At 43.7% G+C, this 20302-nt stretch overlaps 1 protein-coding gene and 1 long non-coding RNA gene across 2 annotated transcripts in view; one reads left to right on the forward strand and one right to left on the reverse strand.

Moving 5' to 3' along the window:
* Positions 1–20302, reverse strand: part of GLG1 (golgi glycoprotein 1) — a 137527-nt gene that overhangs the window by 106055 nt on the left and 11170 nt on the right. The window lies entirely within an intron of this gene.
* Positions 15663–19020, forward strand: LOC114815149. Its single transcript, XR_003762924.1, has 2 exons — positions 15663–15862; positions 18573–19020. It is a non-coding gene; the product is annotated as an uncharacterized LOC114815149 (long non-coding RNA).

Here is a 20302-nt window from a genome sequence, read left to right on the forward strand (position 1 = left end):
AGAGAAGGGAGGAGAGGTAGGAAGGGGCAAGGTGATGTAGAGCCTTGAAGCTTAGAGTGAGGAGTAGCCTACAGTATGGGAGGTGGGGAGACAAACAGTGACACAAATAAATAAGTTTACAGATTATGCACATAAGTGCTGTGGGGCTTGGGGAGTAGGGGTAGGGGCCAAGGGAGAATGTCAGGGCGAAGCAGAAGAGAGTGGAAGAGGAAAGGAAGGGCTTAGTTTGGGAAGGCCTCATGGAGGAGATGTGCCTTCAGTAAGGCTTTGAAGTGGGGGGAAAGTAATTGTCAGATTTGAGGAGGGAGGGAATTCCAGGCCAGAGGCAGGACACGGGCTAGGAGTCAGTAGTGAGATAGCTGGGATCGAGAAGGTTAGCATTAGATTACCTCAATTGCCTCAATTTTTTGTAAACCCTAATGCCACTACCAAACTTAAAATCTTTCAGTGCTCCTGATTTCCAGCTTCTTTCCCCAGTACTTTGTTGTACTGTGATTTAGCCTCCTGTGCAAGCTGGAGTTCATTCACACACCCTAGCTTCCTCTTCTTTCTAATTTAATGTTGGCTAACCCTTCTAATCATAGCATATAGACTTTAACCAATACACATTGTAATTAAGACAAAACCTTTATATTATTAAACATTTCGGGCACAATTTCATCAGTAACTTTATATCCACGTGACTGATTAGCTAAATCAATAGAAACTGATTTTTAAGATTGAGACGTCAGGGCTTTAGTAAAAAGCAACCTATATTTGCACTCTAAACCAACAGTGTGTTTAGTACCCTGATTCTATATTCTCCAGATGAAGATTATCAATAGCACTTATAAGCACTTTGGGGCCTTCACTGAAAAAAGAGGGGCTGAAAATCTTGTCACGGAGTAAAAACAAAACACAAACCAAGTGATCACATGCCAGGAGACTAAAGCTTAATAGAAAGAAGTAGATAAACCTGATCTGGGGACATTCATTAAAAGCCTTAAACGCTTTCTACAGTGCTCTGCACACAGTTAGTGCTCAATAAAAACCACTGACATTGAAAATACCACTGAGTGATACCACTTTTTGCATTCTTGGAAAACATTAAGCTAAGGTATAGGACACTGACTCGATGGAAATCTAGAAGACTGGGCTCTAGGGAACTTCAACAAAATGCCAATTTAATGAGTTCCCCAGGATTGCACAAATTATTTTATCTGAAATAATACCTCAGTGATGAAATAAATTGATGTCATATTTAATGTCATACAGTACTGAATTTTGTTCATTGAAAGCAACATGTCCAATTATTGAGAGTAGTTTCATTTCTGCATTCTGTGCTCACAGGAAGCCACCTGAGATTCCTGCACCTTCCAAAAACCTGGCATGGTACATTAATGTACAAAGTTAACATTTCCAAAGTTGGTGAGTTGTCTGCCCGCTTCTGAAGGCTTCAACTTCATCTCTATGCAGATGACACACAAATCTACATCTCTGCCCCTGCCCTCTCCCCCTCCCTTCAGGCTCGTATCTCCTCCTGCCTCCAAGACGTCTCTACCTGGATGTCTGCCCGCCACCTAAAACTCAACATGTCCAAAACTGAGCTCCTTGTCTTCCCTCCCAAGCCTTGTCCTCTTCCTGACTTCCCTATCGCCGTGGATGGCACGACCATCCTTTCTGTCTCTCAAGCCCACAACCTTGGTGTCATCCTTGACTCGGCCCTCTCATTCACCCCACACATCCAATCCTTCACCGAGACCTGCCGGTCTCACCTTTATAATATCGCCAAGATCCGCCCTTTCCTCTCCACCCAAACGGCTATCTTACTGGTACAGGCTCTGGTAATATCCCGGCTGGATTATTGTGTCAGCCTTCTCTCTGATCTCCCTTCCTCCTCTCTCTCCCCCTCCGGTCTATTCTTCACTCCGCTGCCTGGCTCCTCTTCTTGCAGAAACACTCTGGGCATGTCACTCCCCTTCTTAAAAACCTCCAGTGCTTGCCTATCAACCTCCGCACGAAACAAAAACTTTTCAACTCTAGGCTTCAAGGCTCTCCATCACCTTGCCCCCTACCACTCCTCCCTTCTCTCTTTCTACTGCCCACCCCACACACTCCGCTCCTCTGCCGCCCATCTCACCATCCCCCCTTCTCGCCTATCCCGCCGTTGACCCCTGGCCCACATCCTCCCACTGTCCTGGAATGCCCTCCCTCCTCACCTCCGCCAAACTCTCTTCCCCTCTTCAAATCCCTGAGAGCTCACCTCCTCCAAGAGGCCTTCCCACACTGAGCTTCCCCTTTTCCCTCTGCTCTCTCTGCTGCCTCTCTGCCCCCCCATTCACCTCCCCTCAGCTAAGCCCCCTTTCCCTCTGCTCCTCCCCTCTCCCTTCCTCTCCCCTCAGCACTGTGTTCATCCGCTCATTTGTATATATTTTTATTACCCTATTAATTTTGTTAATGAGATATACATTCTCTTGATTCTATTTATTGCTATTGTTTTTGTCTGTCTCCCCCAATTTGACTGTAAGCCCGTCAATGGGCAGGGATTGTCTCTATCTGTTCCCGAATTGTACATTCCAAGTGCTTAGTACAGCAGCCTGCACATAGTAAGCGCTCAATAAATACTATTGAATGAATGAATGGAGATATTATAGCTTTGCTTCAGTAGCCCCCACCTGGGGGTCTCTGACACCAATTTAAGATGTGAAAGTCTAGGCTAAGTCAAGGAGTTTCCATTTCATTTCAGTGAATATGCCAGTTTCACTTAACAAGCTTTTTCTATCATCCACCTGTGTTTTTATAATATTCTCTCATAACGTTTGAGTAGACAAAAATGATAGTGGGGTAAAAATCTGGAAGGGCTTCCTGAAGAATATGGAATTTAAACAGAGTTTAAAAGAGAGGAGATTCGTAGTTTGGTGAAACAGATTTTTTTAAAAAATGGTATTTGTTAAGCACTTACTATGTGCCAGAGATAAACAGTGTGGCCTAGTGGAAAGAGTCCGGGCCAGAGGTCCTCGGTTCTAATCCCAGCTCTGTCACTTGCCTGCTATAAGACCTTGGGAAAGTCATAACTTCTGTGCCTCACTTCCCTCATCTGTAAAAAGGGGATTCAATTCCTATTCTCCCTCCTACTTGAATGAGAGCCCCACATGAGACACAGACCGTGTCTGACCTGATTATCTTGTACCTATCCCACGGCTTAATACAGCGCTTTGCACATAGTAACCATTTAACAAACCACAATTATTATTTTAATTACTATTATAGAGAATTTGCGGTGAGAGTATTGTGTGTATAGATTTGGAAGTATGAGAGTCTTGTGTAAGAACTAGCAGGCCACTTTGCTTAGCTGCTCTGGAAAATGCATCTGAGAAGGCAGTTAGCTAAGAGGCGGTCGGGTGAAGATAGATATTTATTTGTTCCAGTGATATGGCTGAAATGCACTTTTGTGGATAATAATGGCCAGAATCTCTTTTTTTCTCCTGAACAATGATACCATATTTATTCTTTTCCTCCCAGGACTCTCCCTGCATACATGGCTAGTTTCTTCAATACTACTTGAATAATCCCCCAAAGACTACCTTTTTGTTTAATAATTTGAAAGGACTAGTTCTAATAATCTTTGTCCAAGCAATTCTAATTTCTTGGCTGCAATTCCTAAACTCATAAAGTTCTGTGATTTTGTGTATAAGACAGTGGATACTGTTAAGCTTCTAACATTAATGAGTTTTAATTCTCAATAAAAGCAAATCAAAAAATATTTCTAACCAGCAGTAAGAGCTACCCAAAACCCAATAAAACATGAGCTATACAATCATCCAAAAATCTAATTCCAGTTTTGATGAACAGGAAGCTCATAATTTTCATCATCCTGCTTCCAATTCTTTCTATTTTAACTCTAGGGCCGTTTACTCCATTCATTCAATCGTATTTATTGAGCACTTACTCTGAGCAAAGCGCTCTACTAAGAATGGTTTTAAAGCCATTTTAAAAACTGTTCTAGACTCATTCAAATCAGATATTTAATGGGCTGACTACCAAAAACAATAAGGCCAACAAGAGGGGCTTAAGTGGCGCCAAGCTCACTCTTGCACCTCCAGGGTACACTTGCAGCTAAGATCTAATGTGACTGGAAGGCTGCTCGGCTCCACCCCTCCTCCCTCCCCAAAAAAGAGGTATAACACTTTGCTTTGCTCTAGTAATGATATGTTGGTTTTGCTTTCGGTGCCAGAAAGAAATTTCAGGGAATTAAAAGCAACCAAGGTGTCTATAAAAGACTTGCTTAAAAAAATATTTCAAACCAAACTTACAGTGTGGCTAGGTGACTAAGTGGAAAAGGGGCCTAGGACACAAAAATTGCTTTCAAGCATTGGAAGGGTGTAAATCCCATGGGGTTAGAAAAACCCCTACATATGAAGCCACTAAGCCAAGAAGCAACCAAAAAAAGAGTATCCTGCACACAATGCTAAATTTCCTTTGTGAAGTCTCTTAGATTGCCTTAGTCACCCAGAGAACTAAGTGGAAGCTCTCAAGTTTCACCTGTTTATCTGAAATCTAGTCTACACTGGAAGAGGGCAGTTGCTCAGCTAAATCGAATGTTAGTATTAGACAGATTCTTATTAACAGGCCAAGGATACAGCACACTGGGAGGCTAAATGAAAGACAGGAATAGATCACTAACACCACAGCAAATCACTTGGGGTGGGGTATGTGTGTGCGTGGGAGGGGGTTTACACGGTCACTAAAAATAAAACGTTTTTCTTTTTTGGCGGTCCAGATAGATGAAGACCCACACAGTGATCCTGAGGGGGGCTGCCGCTAACCAGAAATTGCAGAGGGGCTTGTTGTCTCGACTAAAGACTTAGTCGACAACCCAAAAGGAACATAATTATATCCTAGAACTAAACTGGTGATGACTTGGTACAGTACAACGTGGCAGGCTTTGGCTTTCAGGACAATCAAAGCTCGGGACAGCAAGGCATAATCTTTGCTTTGGAGATCTGGTCGCTTCAAAACATGACTGAGTTATTTCCCACCCTATTCTAAGATGCTCAATTTTTCACCATCTCAGGTTGGCCCAATTCTACTACAGACTAACCTGGATTGCAGTTCAACTCCACCCAGAAGTGTCCAGTCGACAGCCACCCTAGACAAAATTTGCTTTGTAAAATGTATCTTCCCCCCTCAGGATCGCACCTGGAGAGTTTCCAGTATTCTACCAGTCTCGGCTATGGGAGGGAGAGTCAAACAGAGGCATAGCATCCTAGCTTGGGCAGTGGCTATTGAGTGGAAGGCAATCTGCTATAAATTAAACCTCACCTTTGCTGGGTAGCAGCAGCATGGGATCGAAAGCAGAGACTCAAGTTTACTCTACCACTTCTGTATTTTTACCAAGAAAATTCTATGGATACACTACCGGGATGACTGCAGATGGAGGTGGGGAGTTCTGGGAGAGATATATCCAAGGAATCGTTATGGGTCGGAGACACAAGACAAGACAAAATGTAACTACTTGTATTGATTATTTGGACAACCAATTTTAAATGTCCTGAACCGGTTTATTACACCTATTCCTTGATCTACTTACCGGCAAACCTCAGAAGAGAGCCAGAAGATTAACCGATGGGGAAGGAAACAGGCATCTATGGGGAAATGAACTTGGGAGATCAGCCAAGTGGTTGTGTTTGACCGTGGCCAGGGTGGCGGGGAAGGAGTGCTTGGATACCGTGCCTGAGGGTGGGAGTGGGACACCCCTTCAAGTCAGAGCGGCAGAGGTTTGGTCCCCCAGTGGGAAGGAGAGAACTCACCCTCGAGGGTGAATTCTGCCTTGGCCCTGGTCTCCATCACCGGTACTGATGGAACGTATACTGTGGCAAGGTCACTGTGCTAAGCGCTTGGGAGGGTTCAACAGAGTAGGAAGATCCCTGCCAGATCGTTTCCAGCCTCTCTGCTGGGTGGGGCCGCCGAAGCGGGATTTTTCCTACCCAGGCTGGAGGCCTCCCCTTCTACGGTCGTTCCAAGAAGATAAAGCATTTAGTTAGTGAGACCACAGAATTGGGCGATGTTCTCTTAGGCGGTGGAGGTGCTGCGTGGGAAAGGTTTGATGCTTTTCAAACCTCCTGGTGTACTTACTCTTACTGGGAGCTTAAAGATGCTGTTTGAGGGGGCCGCTCTGGATGACTGCCTAGCAAAATGACCGGCAATCCCTGCAGCTGACACATCCTCGCGCCCTGACACGCTCTGTGTTTAGAGGGTTGTGGGGGGTGCAGAGATGCACCCCTCGGCCCCTCTTCCCATCGACCGCAGAGCAAAAGCCCCAGAACCCCTGCCGCCTTCCGCCGAATGTCCCTCCTTCTCCAGAGGTCCCCTAGCCCCAGGCCACTGGAGACTTCTTGGGGGAGGAGCCTCTTCCCCACTCCCTAACACCACAGAGACTCTTGGGGTGAGGCGGCAGCAAGCCCGATGAGGTTGCCTCCATAATAATTAATAATTATGGCATTTGTTAAGCACTTACTATGTGTCAGACACTGTACTAAGCACTGGCGTGGACACAAGCAATTCGGGTTGGACACAGTCCCTGTCCCACATGGGGCTCACACTCTCAATCCCCATTTTTACAGATGACATACCAAGCACAGAGAATTAAAATGACTGTGACCGTCCTAGCCTGCAGGAGCCTGAAACTCCCAGTGTACTCACTCGCTGCATGTACAAGAAAGCTCCGTCTAAACCAACTCCGTCTAAACCAACTCCGCCTAACAGACTTTCTAGCTAATTTTCTTGGTTTGCATAGCTTTTGACACACCGACTCCATTTAAAGGCCTATGGCTGCCGGCCATCTGTTAACCGGTTAGACGTTAAGTTACTGTTCCACTTAAATCTGGGTGTATTTGTGTTCAACATTTGTAATCCCAAACTGTCCTGCTAACTAGATATGGGCGGTTCTTAACACTCGACTAGCAAGCAGTATACAAATAAAAGTCCCAAAACAAATCTTAACTGCAGAAAAGGAAAACATTTACATTCTTATCCTTAAGTAAACTTTTAGCCCACAGGAATTCCAAACTAACCAATTTTGACTAGAAAATATCTGGAAAGTGAGAGGAAAAGGAAGATTGTTTTCAAAATCATGCTGCTTGTAGGGAAAAAAAAATTCCCCTAAGTGATCAATAGGTGTCAATTTAGTAAAATTACAAAACATCACTTAGTGAGTTTTCCTTAACCCCAAACAGTTTCACAGAGTAGTACTCCTACCTTCTAATCTTTTAATTTTAAGGTATCCTTTTTGCCCAACAAAATGCATTCTGAATGCCATCCCCAAAGTCCCCCCCCAATGAACGGTCACTAGAATGTTCTCCTCCGCTCTATTCTTCCTACTTCCCTGTGCACTCCCTGCACATCCTCAATGGGCCTCACCTCATTCCAGGTTGGGTCCGTTTCTTTCCCTTCCTTTCTCTCGTGACACTTCCTTGTTCTATTTTTTTTGACCCCACTATATCTAGAAAATATGGTTGTAACCCTAGAAGCTTCAATTTCTTCGAAAACCACTGCAATTTTTTTCAGGGGAGACTTTATCTTCCCTAAAGTGGCAGCAATTTGAAAATTAGCAACAAAGTAAAAAAATGAGGAGCAGGAAAGTCAAATGGACTTTCCAGTGCCACAAAACTTCCCTACCCTAAATCCTAGGAGACAACATGAATCCACATCTGACAGCAGAAATTTACTAAGTGAATTCTGGACAGGACTCACACCCACCTGAATGAAATCCAATCTCAATCCAGTTCTTCTAATTTGGCCAAAGAACTGTCTTAGTCTCGTAAGTATGAGACTGTTTAAAGAAAAGAAAAAGTCACTTGCATAAATGTCTAAATTTCTCAAAGCCAGCAATAGGAGGGCCTCTTTGGGGGAATATGACATACCCAGGAGTAGGAACAATTAAAAGGGATCATTTCTAGTCCACTAATCAAAAGTTATGCTTGGATTTTAAATTTTAAAATGTTCATGAAATTCTTTTTCCTAGGATCACCAAATTGTTTTGGAATATTGTTTTTTAGATTATAAGCACTGCTTCTTAAAGCAGAGATGACAAATTCCAACCCTTGAAAAAGCATCAGGTAACAATAACCTTTCATAGGGTACACACTAGAAACATTTTTAGCACACAAGGCAGGGAACAAAAATCTATATAAAACCCAAAAAGTATTTTCTAATTCTAGAAATGTGCATTCATGGATGAAAATGAAAAGTCAGTTCACATGCAAACTTTCACACTAACAATATTTTTCAGGACAAACTCCTTTCATTGCTAAATTGCCTTTTTAGCTTGAAAATCCAACTCAAAAACACTTTTTTTAAAGCAAATTACTCAATTTCACAGTTGCCCTCATGGTGTAGTATAGGTATTTCAAAATTTCCTCCAAGGAGTTTAAAATCTGCAGATACCTCTTTAAGACCTCTATCCAGTTCAGCAACTCATTAAAGCCCCCAAAATTAAAATGATGAAATTATCCTTAAAGACTACGCACCAGTGCATTCTTCTTCCCTGGTGCTTAGTTTGGTGTTTTCCACACAGTAAATGCTAATATTAATAGTAATATTAAACATCATTTCAACCAGAAGTTTCCATAATGGGCAGTTAAGTAAGAACACAACCTTCTTGTGCTTTGTTTTAAACGGCATTTGTGGAGCGCTTACTACGAGACACTGTACTAAAGTGCTGGGGTAGATACAAGGAAATCAGTGTGGACACAGTCCACATCCTACATGAGGTTCACAGTCTTAATCCCCATTTTGCAGATGAGGTAATTGAGGCATAGAGAAATTACATGGCTTGTCCAAGTCACACAGCAGAGAAGTGGTGGAGCCAGGATTAGAATCCAGGTCTTCTGGCTCCAGATCCGTGCTCTGTCCATTAGACCACGCTATTTCTCACGTTACAAAATTTGAGTTACCTTGGGAAGGTGAAAAATGCTGTAAAAAGAACTGAATATGGTTAGGCAATTATGTACTGTGCTGAACTCATGATTTGGAAGCACGGTAATAATAAAAGACTACTATTTTGACTCAAGCTGCCTCTAAAGCATGTTAAGATGCCTGTGTTTTTTTTTTCTTTTATGGTACTTGTTAAGTCCTTACTATGTGCCAGGCACTGCACTACACAAGATAATTAGGTTGGACATGGTTTCTATCCCACATAGGGCTCACACTCTTAATCCCCATTTTACAGGTGAGGTAAATGACGCATAAAGGCACTAAGTACTTGGCCAAAGTCACACAGCAGACAAGTGGTGGAATCAGAATTAGAACCCAGGACACAATGCTTCTCACCGGTATCATCCAGAACAGAGTCCTTTGGAACAACCCGTTAGGAATGTATGCTGGCTGTGAAGACAGTTGTATTGGATAAGTGAATTTTGGCAGCAAATTGGCAGAATCTAGACACGGGTTATTTTACTTTGTTAATATGCAAAAAAACACATCCATCACCTTCCTCTGTGGTTTATCAATCATATTTACTGATTGCTTACTATGTGCAGAGCACTGGACTAAGCACTTGGGAGAGTACGTACAACAGAATTAGCAGATACGCTTCCTGCCTACAATGAGCTTGCAGGCTAGAGGGGGAGGCAGACATTAATATAAGTAATTTGTAATATACACTTTAAAAATATGTACATAGTGCTGTGGGGTTGGGACAAATATCTACTGTCCAAAGATCACAGATTGAAGTGCACAGAACTATAAAGAAGGGTGAGTGAGCTGGGGCAAAGAGGGCTTAATCAGGGAAGACCTCTTGGAGGAGACGTGACTTTAGGCTTTGAAGGTGGAAAGTTTGGATCTCAAAACAGATTATTTTAACAAAACTAATCAACATTCTACTTAAACCTGTCTGGTAAAAATACCAAAATTACACTTTATTTCAGTTACTTTTAAAAAAATTCAATCTTTAATATTCTACTAAGCATTAGTCTTCTGAAGCCGTTATTCCTAGTAGTGACAATTTAAGTCATGACACTGAAATCACTATTACAGTTAATTATGGCCCAACAGACTGAAGCCTCAATGATTGGCTCATTGCTACGAATGTGTGCCTATAACCCCAACTATTCTACAATCTCACACAAATATATTAAAACACTGCCTGGTCGGGGGGCGGGGGAGAGAGAAGGGTCTATTACCCAATTATTTTTGGCTAAATGACAGATGTGTTATCTAATCAACTGCCCCATTAGTGGCATGGAATTGATGTAACCAACAACTTTCAACATTGTCACCCAAATGTCTTTTGTTATACTGGCTTCAGGGAAGTACAATGGGTGAAAATTAATTCTGTATGATTCCACTTGCATTCTACCCTGGTTCACACACTACTAGATGGGACAATTTTAAACTGAGTTAGGGAAATATCTGTGCACCAGTGAACAATCTATGAGTTGAAATTAATCTACAGTAAAATGACAAGAGACTGTGAGTGAAATAAAGAATCAACTTCAAAACATCAGACAATAACAACCTAATTATTCTGTGACTATCCAAGTCCTTTATTTCTCCTGCTTCTTGTCCTCTTCCCTGCTGCCTTTAGACAATTACATTCCATCACCATTATTATTGTATAATATAAATGTGGATTTATAAGAAGATATAATTGAATTATTATAGGGTATTTGTAAAGCACTATGTGCCAAGCATTCATTCATTCAATAGTATTTATTGAGCGCTTACTATGTGCAGGGCACTGTACTAAGCGCTTGGAATGAACAAGTCGGCAACAGATAGAGACAGTCCCTGCCGTTTGAAGGGCTTACAGTCTAATCGCTGTACTGGGGTGGGTATAAAATAATCAGGTAGGATACCACATTATGTATGCCATTATGAATGACAGAATGGAACACTTGGGAGAGTACGTACAACAGAATCCCGACTCTGCCCCTTGTCAGCTGTGTGACTGTGGGCAAGTCACTTCACTTCTCTATGCCTCAGTTCCCTCATCTGTAAAATGGGGATGAAGACTGTGAGCCTCACGTGGGACAACCTCATTCCCCTCTATCTACCCCAGCGTTTAGAACAGTGCTCTGCACGTAGTAAGCGCTTAACAAATACCAACATTGTTATTATTAATTAGCAGACATGTTTGAAAACTAAACTCAGACAAAAGTTCTTGGATTTGATTTGGGTTTTTGTTTGGTTTTTTGGGGGGAGGGGGGTGGGGTGGAGGGTGATTAGGAAGGCCTAATCTATGACAAAATGAACTTTTGCTGGATTTTAGGGAACTCCTAAGTGCACACATCTAAGATATAGCTTCTGTTTCACACAGAAGCGTTACCCAGCAGGCTGTTGTTCTGTGCACTTCTGTAGGATGGTTGTTGCTAGGGCATCAATGTCCCCCAGATTCCTATCACCTTTTTCCCAATCCCTTTCTGGGCCCCTTGGCCAGGTCCTGAACCAGGTCTGGCCAGTTCCTCACCTTGGGATCCATCCTCGCTCCAGAAAGAACCCCAAGAATTAGGGGATGGGCAGAGTTGAGACAGTATAAAATGCATCTAATGAGGCAGAATGCTTAATGTAGAGATGAAAACTAAAGTTCAACTGGAAGACTATCAAAAGACCCCAGCTCAGATAGGAAGCAGTACTAAGGAATCTTTAGATTCTAAAAAGTTTGATCTCTTTAAATGAGACTCAGGTGATAGCTCCGCTAACAACACTGCATTTCTTATTAGCAATACTTTTGAGATATTAACTTAGTAGTTATAAGAAAATGCTCTACTGAGGAGCTAGCAAGGCAATATTGGGAGGATTTTCCCATCCCAGTCCTGACCAAAAATAAAACTGATGGTTAGTATGTGTGGTGTCACTGAATCCCAAGACAAGATGATTTGGAAATGATCCAAATGCATGCAGATGCAGTATGTTGAAAGCATGGATGTATGTACACCCCCCCAACCAACCCACACTACCTTCTCAGGAATATCTTGGTGTGCTTAAGTTTTAACAAATTCAATACAGATGATATTTTCTTAAGTCTTAAGGAATTTTTGAAAATGAACTTAGACTCGAACATGTTGGGATGACGGTGTGTTCCCTATTCTACTTTTCCACCGGTTTGGTCAGATAAACCTTATTAGTTGGCTACGCTTCCCGGTAGCAGCTCTGGGTAATCCAAATCAGTTTTTTATGCCATAATTTGCACTTCAGTCCCCCTCGAACACACAAAGAAGTATAACCGTACAGGGGATGGGGGTGGAGGGAATGAGGGCTCTTGTATTCACTGATGCTGGAGAAACTAAACTTGATAAAATGGTAGAATAAATTTACAATTTGAAGAGCGCGGCAATTCAAGACGTGTCTTGGTTCAAGATCTGACTTTGATCAAAGCCAAGGAATGAGGACGCAGAGGGTTTTCCAGGAAATGACTCTCTCTCGAGAACTGCTCTGCAGAGAAAAGGCAAGTGACTGTTTCTGCTCCATAAAACAAGTAGAAGGAAGGTATGCTTGTGCTGACTTTAGGTCCTTCCAAATCAAAGAACTTTGGAGAACTTTTGGGATATTTCATCCTCCTTTACAATAAAGATTCTTGTTTCTCTTGTCTGTAACAGAGTACAATGACCTCTTTTCCCAGATTTTATTTCTTGGAATAATATATGAAACTTTTGCCTTTGGGGGAGGTGGGTCAGGGGTGGGTGGGGTGATGTTAACCTGCCTGAAATCTAGGGCTACGGTCTGGAGCTTCAATATTTACACTGGAATTACACTGTCCTTACCCCCGATTAGTCCGCAAGCCCGTCAAAGGGCAGGGACTGTCTCTATCTGTTACTGATTTGTCCATTCCAAGCGCTTAGTACAGTGCTCTGCACATAGTAAGCACTCAATAAATACTATTGAATGAATGAATGAATAAACCCTTCACCAACTGCAAAAGTTCAACGGTCCGAAAGCTATATAACATTCCTTTTTTTCCTGGTCCCTGTGCTATGATGCAAGTCCAGCTCAGAGCAGAATTACTTCAGAACAGGTCGTGCTCTGGGGCAGAAGTTGCAGTTGCATAATATTCCATTGAGAAAATCAGGGAGGGCATACGGGGAAACCTAATAAAAGCCCACTGTTGCCAAGGGTCTGGTCCAGGAATGGTCCACGTAGCCTTATATCTAGGAGTTAAGAGGCAGGGCACTGTTAGCCCAGTGGAGAGAGCCAGGATCTAGGAATCAGGGAACCGGGCTCTAGACCCATGGGGTCTTTTACTAAAGGACTGCTAGGGGCTATGCTGTCAGGATGATGCCCCCTGGGGCCATCTGTGAACCGAGGAGGCCCAGCAGGAATCCTGACAGGTAGCTGGCTGATGGGGGTGATAAAGTGACTACCAAGACAACTACCTGCCGGGCTATGGTACTCCAACCCTCCACTGGGACCCTGCTATGGCCACTTCAGTTTGCAGATGGGAAGCAGCATGTCCTAGTGGATAGAATATGAGCTTAGGGAAGGGCCTGGGTTCTAATCCTGGCTTTGCCACTTGTCTGCTGTGTGACCTTGGGCAAATCACTTAACTTCTCTGGGTCTGTGAAGAGCACAATCACTGGTAATAACTGGCATTTTTTATTGCTAATAATAATTCTGGTATTAAACGCTGACTACGTGCCAAACACTGTTCTAAGCACTGGGGTACTTACAAGGTCATCAGTTGGATACAGTCCCTGTCCCACATGGGACTCACAGTCGTAATCCCCCTTTTACAGATGAGGTGACAGAGGCAGAGAGAAGTGAAGTGACTTATCCAAGGTCACACAGCAGACATATGGCAGAGCCAGGATTGGAACCCACATCTTCTGACTTCCTGGCCCACGTTCTTTCCACTAGGCCACGCTGCTTCACTAGAATCGACTCCTTCGAGCGGGTTCTCAGGCATGAAGTCCTAGGCTCGAGGCTCGCCCGGCGTTCCCGACAAGAGACTCCGCCGGCGTTGACCCCTGCTCCAGAAAGAGCCCGGGCTCCACATTCCAACGCAAACAGGAAGAGTAACGTCATTGAAATTGTCCGTTCCCCCAAATGGACAGCAGTTTCCTCCCCGCACACTACCTCCTCTCTCCTCTACAACTCTCTGGCTGAACCCCTCGATGGGCGCACCCAGAATTATGGCTCCTCTCCGTCTAGAAACCTTACCCGGCACGCTCTTCCTCCAACTTTTGTCAGGTTACATTCCAGAAGCTACCAACTGCCTACTGCAAGTTGTAACTCCTCCACCCGGTAGGTATTTGGTATATTTCCCAACTGTTTGGGTTCTGTTTCTTCAGGGAGGTGTTTAGCCATTTCTGGCCATCTTCCCTAAAAAGGCTTCAAGGCTTACATTTGTGGGGTATAAAGCCCCAATTGTTTGGCTCACCCTAAAGACAGTCATGCAACATTCATCACCATGGTGACTCTTCCCCCTGTCCAATTATCATGGCCAATAGGGTTTCCCACATCCTTAATAGATCCTTCCAGCCTGCAATTTTAAATAACCGAAGAAAAGAACGTTCACTCAAATCCCCACACCCCTCACAGGCCAGGACCTGCAGGGCAGTAGTGGAGCAGCAGTAACCATTAGCAATATTACCGATACCTGAAAGACGGACGAGTGTTCACTTAACGGGAAAGTTCTTTATAGGACCCAGGACAAGCTTATAAAACAGAATGGGCTTTTAAATCAAGCCAACCTAAACTAGCCTGCCTATTTCCATGAGGTCGTACCATCATTCCTCTTCAGAAATCAAGAGCTACAAGCCAATATCCACTATAGCGTGGCAATTTCAATGAGCACCACCTAAGTCCTCTCGGTGCAGTTTCAATAAATATCAACATCAATGCATGCCGATTCTGGGCCGCTTTTTCAGGTAGAGAAACCAGGGTGCCCCGCTTTGACATTTAAGGTACCAGATCTTACCATTACCTTACCTTTGAGCGTCCCGCTTTCACACCTGAAATCCAAAGGGCAGGGAGTCTCACTGTTGTGGTAAGATGGGAAGATCTTTGACGATGGGGGTGATTCACTCAACTCTATTCATTGAGCGCTTTACTGTGTGCAAAGCACAGTACCGTTTGGCATTTTAGGGCTTTGATCCAGGCAGAGGAGTATTTATTGACCAATACTTCTGATACTCTCAGAAGAGTTAATTATACGAAACTTTCCTTTCCCCAAAAGCCCATCGCAAAAGATGGAGAGCGGCTGTCCTTTAACAGGTTACCTTACAGAAAACACACCACCTGACTTACACAGGCTCGACACAGAATAAAAAGTACTAAATGAATGTCTACCCTCAAGCCCAGACTCCGTGAGGATTACTCTTTTCCACAGTTCTTCTATTTCATAAGGCGAAGGTCCGTGAACTGTCAAAAGGACTCAGCTTCCTTTCCCTACATCCATGAAAATCCCATTACCAAGAATTCTTCAAAAGGATGATTTTCTATGAAACATAGAAAAAGCTGCCAGGGAGAATACTCTGTACAACGCACTACTTGACTGGATGGGAAACCCAGGAGCCTTTCGAATGGTTTCCAAAAAAATGGATGGTTACCTATAGGTCACATTATTTAATATAACAGAGCCTCTTACTGTCTCTCCATTCTCAGAGTCCTCTTCTAAATCTTCAAGCTGGGCCTCCTACCGGAAAGAACAGCAGCAGTTTCCAGGGAAACTGTACACATCATTTAGCTAGAAAGAAGGAAATGTTGCCAGGCTTTCTGAGGGTTATAGTTTCGAAGCATTCACCAGTTTTGAAAGTGTCCTCTCTAGAATCTGATGACATCTCTCAATCCAGAGGGTTTCTTGATTGGAAGGGTAAGGCAAACTACTGAAATCAGACTACTGCTTGGAAGATATACGGATCGGAGAAGTAGGCCACCACTGGAGAAGGTACTGCACCATTGAAGGGTCAGAATGGTCACTAACCTTAGAAAAATAATATTTTATTGAGCACCTACTATGGGTTGAGCATTGTGCTAGGCACTTGGGAGAGCAGAAGACATGATCCCTACCTGCAAAGAACTTAAGGACTGGCCATCTCTAGTGTCTGATTTGTATTATTATTATATTTGTTTAAGCACTTACTGTGTGTGAAGCACTATTCTAATAGCTCAGGTAGATACAAGTTAGTCAGGTTGGACACAGTCCCTGCCCCACATTAGGCTCACAGTGTAAGTAGAAAGGAGAACTGGTATCGGATGCCCATTTTACAGGTGAAGCACAGAAAAGGTAGGTGACTTGCCCAAGGTCACACAGCGGACAAGTGGCAGAGCTGGGATTAGAACCCAGGTTCTCTGACTCTCAAGCCCGGGCTCTTTCCACTAGGCCTCACTGTTCCTTGTTTGTCCTGGGAGAGGGGTCAGAGGGCATGCCAATAATAACTCATCCTTTTATCTGCCCTGAAGAGAAGCTTTTTCCAGTCAGAAGGCTCAATGGGGTGCTGTTTGCAGAGGGAAAGAGCCTCTATTTTGGGGAGAGGAATGCGGTCACAGGTCTAAGCCTGCATAAGCCCTGTGGTGCTCTTCTTGCAAATTAGAGACAATGGGCTCTGTCCAAAGGGACAAGGGCTAAACCCCAGTCAGCCCTGCCACAAACCGGGCACTGGCTGCGCCTCAGTTTACAATCTAACCAAGCCTGAATTATTGAACTCTAAGGCTGCTAATGACATAACTATCTTTTTAAACTTTGCCTCTTAGAAGTTTTCTGAAAGATCTTTTAGGAATAATTTTACTTCCTCACTCTGAAACACATGAAAAGCCCACTAGAATTCACACGCTGCACTTTTGTGGACCAATTAGATTTTCCAAAGGCATGATGGACCCCAACTGTTTGGTATCTGTGTGCTGAATGCCAAATGGGAGAAGGCTTTGCGGTTCTCCCTCCCATCAAAATTAAGTGAGATGACAATCATGAACAACAACTCGGAACGATAAATGTGACATTAGTCTCAGGGAACATTCTTTGAAACGGGTTCTAGAATTTATTCTGTAAAGCGGCCACAATCCAAACCCACTAAAAGCAAAACGGTGAAAACAAATAGTAAACGTCCCTATCAATCAATCATATTTACTGAATGCTGACTATGAGCAGAGCACTGTACTAAGCACTTGGGAGCGTACAATACAACAGAATTAGCACACTCCCTGTCCACAACAAGCTTACATTCACACTGTCGAATGTGTCAATAACCCAATCACAAGTGCTGATTGCAAACTGCCCATAATGACAGTCCCACCACAGCATTCAAGATTCAAGGTCTTGTGGAGCGGCATGGCCTAGTGAAAAGAGGATGGGCCTGGGTGTCAGAGGTTCTAATTCCAGCTCTGTCACATGTCTGCTGAGTGACCTTGGGAAAGTCACTTAATTTTGCTGTGTTTCATTTCCCTCATCTGCAAAATAGGGATTAAGACTGTGAGGCCCATGTGGGATGTGACTGTGTCCCACCTGATTAGCTTGTATCTACCCCAGTCCTTTAGAACAGTGCCTGGCACATAGTAACCACTTAACAGCGTGGCTCAGTGGAAAGAGCTTGGGAGTCAGAGGTCATGGGTTCGAATCCCAGCTCGGCCACTTATCTGTGTGACTGTGGGCAAGACACAACTTCTCTATGCCTCAGTTACCTCATCTGCAAAATGGGGATTAACTGTGAGCCTCTCGTGGGACAACCTGATTACCCTATATCTACCCCAGCGCTTAGAACAGTGCTCGGCACATAGTAAGCGCTTAACAAATACCACTATTATTACTATTATTAACACAGACCATTAGAGTCTACCTTACCATTAAATCTCTTCCTCTCTGGGCCAAATCGGATGCAGACCTTAAAATCAAGCTCATGCTTACTACAGGGTGTGCCAAAAATAATAACGGGGTTTGACTAAATTGGTAAATACTGTTACTATTATCATTTAAATGTTTTGTCTCAGACTGAAACCTGTGGTTTAACTATGTGGATATTCGCAGCCTCTTGAACAACTTTCACATAAAAGGTGAATTTAATGTGTTCAAACTGGGCAAACCGAAGCATTCTAATGGAAAAAAAATGGTAAATATTTTACCGATTCTGTTCAAATGTGACAACAGTTCAGCCACATGTTCTGGGGTTATCATTCCCTCAGGTTACTATTTTTGGCCCATCCTGTAGTCGAAAATCCACTGAAACCACAACTATTTTTCAACTCCATGAAAAACAGTCCATTTGTCACCCCAACCTTGGGAGAAAAACACCCAGCCGAAACAGCCTGTCCCCGAATAATGAGCCTGCGACTCCTCGTTTAGTCAGCGGTGCTGCCTACCACAGAACCGGGGCTCCCAGGCCCCATCTTGGGTCCAAGTCAGCAGAACTATTCCCCCTTCGGCAACCTGAGAACAAAATCTGGAGCAGTGCGGTAATCAAGCTCGGTCTCCAAATCCTACTCTCGATCCACTTCCAAGGCCACGGTGCTGCCCTCCCTTCAAATGTCTCGGGAAAGAGGAGGAATGAAAACCTAACGGAGCAATAATTCGGCTGATTGATAAAGTCGCCGAGAAGTTACTTTGAGTGGCGGAGGATCTAAACTACTGATTCTTGCCATTACTTTCACTACGTCTAAAACTCCAGGTCCACGAAGAGAATGGGCGGCATATCACCAGCCTGAACGCGCATTTGACGGCGGCCTAATGGAATGAATTCTGCAGCCCGCTCCCCCGACCCCCCAGCGCAAGCTGGTATTGCATTAAACGCTGCTTTGAAGCTGCCTGATGAAGCTGAAAGACTTTCGGTCTGAAGCTCTGAGACCATTTCAACACGTGAGGCTTGATCCAAAGTTTGCACAGCTGTTACCTAGTTTTCCGAAAACCTTCTATAGCAATACCTCCCCGGGAGACGGGTTCAAAGACTCATCAAATTTGGTCAATGAAAAAGCAGGTCGGATACCACCACCTCTAGCACATCTGCTCCAATTCGGGTACAGAAAGTTCAGGTCAGTCTGATTTCTGATTTTGTTCCCCTGCTGATAGCTTGATGAATGCCATACTGATGCAATAGAAGTAAATCATATGGAAAGAGAGTATGTGTGTGTATATTAACAATCCCCCTTAGACAATGCCAGAAAGTTTCATTATACAAATTAAACAGGCATCGACAAGCACCAACCAAGGAGCGTCCTCTACCACACCAAAAGTAATTGTTGCTGTGCCATTCTGACAAGGAACCCAAGGGAAGGGAACAGGGAAAATGGCAGGCTCTCATAAAGAGCCAGAGTGGCCCAGAGACCCCTTCCACTATCATCTGAGATTCACCAAACTGGTCCCCTCACTGATTTCCTCCCCTCCCCTTAGAAGAGACACCCTTCTTGGTACCTTTAAAAAAAAGTGTTTTTTTAAGTGCTTACTTTGTGTCGGGCACTGAATTAAGTGCTGGGGTAGATGCAAGATAATCAGGTAGGGCCAAGTGCCTGTCCCACATTGGGCTCATAGTCTTAATCCTCATTTTATGGGTGACGTAACAGAGAGAAGTTAAGTGACTTGCCCAAGGTCACAGAGCAGACAAATGGTGGCGCTGGGATTAGAACCCAGCCCTTTGACTCCCAGGCCTGTGCTCTTTCCACTAGGCCATACTGCTTCTCATCTGGAACCAATCTGTGGGGACCAACTTGACATACATAAATGGAGAAGCAAACTTAAGGCAATGTAAAACTCTGGCCAGGCTCAAAAATTTCAAATGAGAGATCAATCTTCAAACAATGTTTCAATTACAGCTTCTATAAATAGTTATAATATTTTGACTGATGGACTGTAAGAGTCATAATTACTCACTGTGACATTAATCTGCCTCATTTTAGTTAACTGAGAACCAATCTGTGTTCACTTAAACCCTGGTAAACAACAGAAAAACTGAACTATGACAAAACGGCATGCCGTAGCGGACAGACCATGGGCCTGGGAGTCTGAAGGTCATGGGTTCTAATCCTGGCTTTGCCACTTTTCTACTGTGTGGCCTTGGGCAAATCACAATTTCTCTGTGCCTCACTTTCCTCATCCGCAAAATGGGGATTACTACTGTGAGCCCATGTGGGACATGGATTGTGTCCAACTTGATTTCCTTGTATCCACCCCAGCGCTCAGTACAGTGCCTGGCACATAGTAGGCGCTTAACAAATACCACAACTATTATTAAAATTGTATTTTTAAGATAGATGACACCATCCCATCACAATTCGGTCTGTTCTGTCGGGGTGGCACAATGCTGTGCTTTCTCTCTACTTTGTCTGCTCAATTCTTCCCATTCTCAAGAACTCTAACTAGATCTTCACCCTGTTCCCATTTGGCACCAGGAACTCTTAAGTCAAC

This window comes from Ornithorhynchus anatinus, chromosome 11 (assembly GCF_004115215.2).
Source record: "Ornithorhynchus anatinus isolate Pmale09 chromosome 11, mOrnAna1.pri.v4, whole genome shotgun sequence".
In the NCBI taxonomy this organism is placed as follows: domain Eukaryota; kingdom Metazoa; phylum Chordata; class Mammalia; order Monotremata; family Ornithorhynchidae; genus Ornithorhynchus; species Ornithorhynchus anatinus.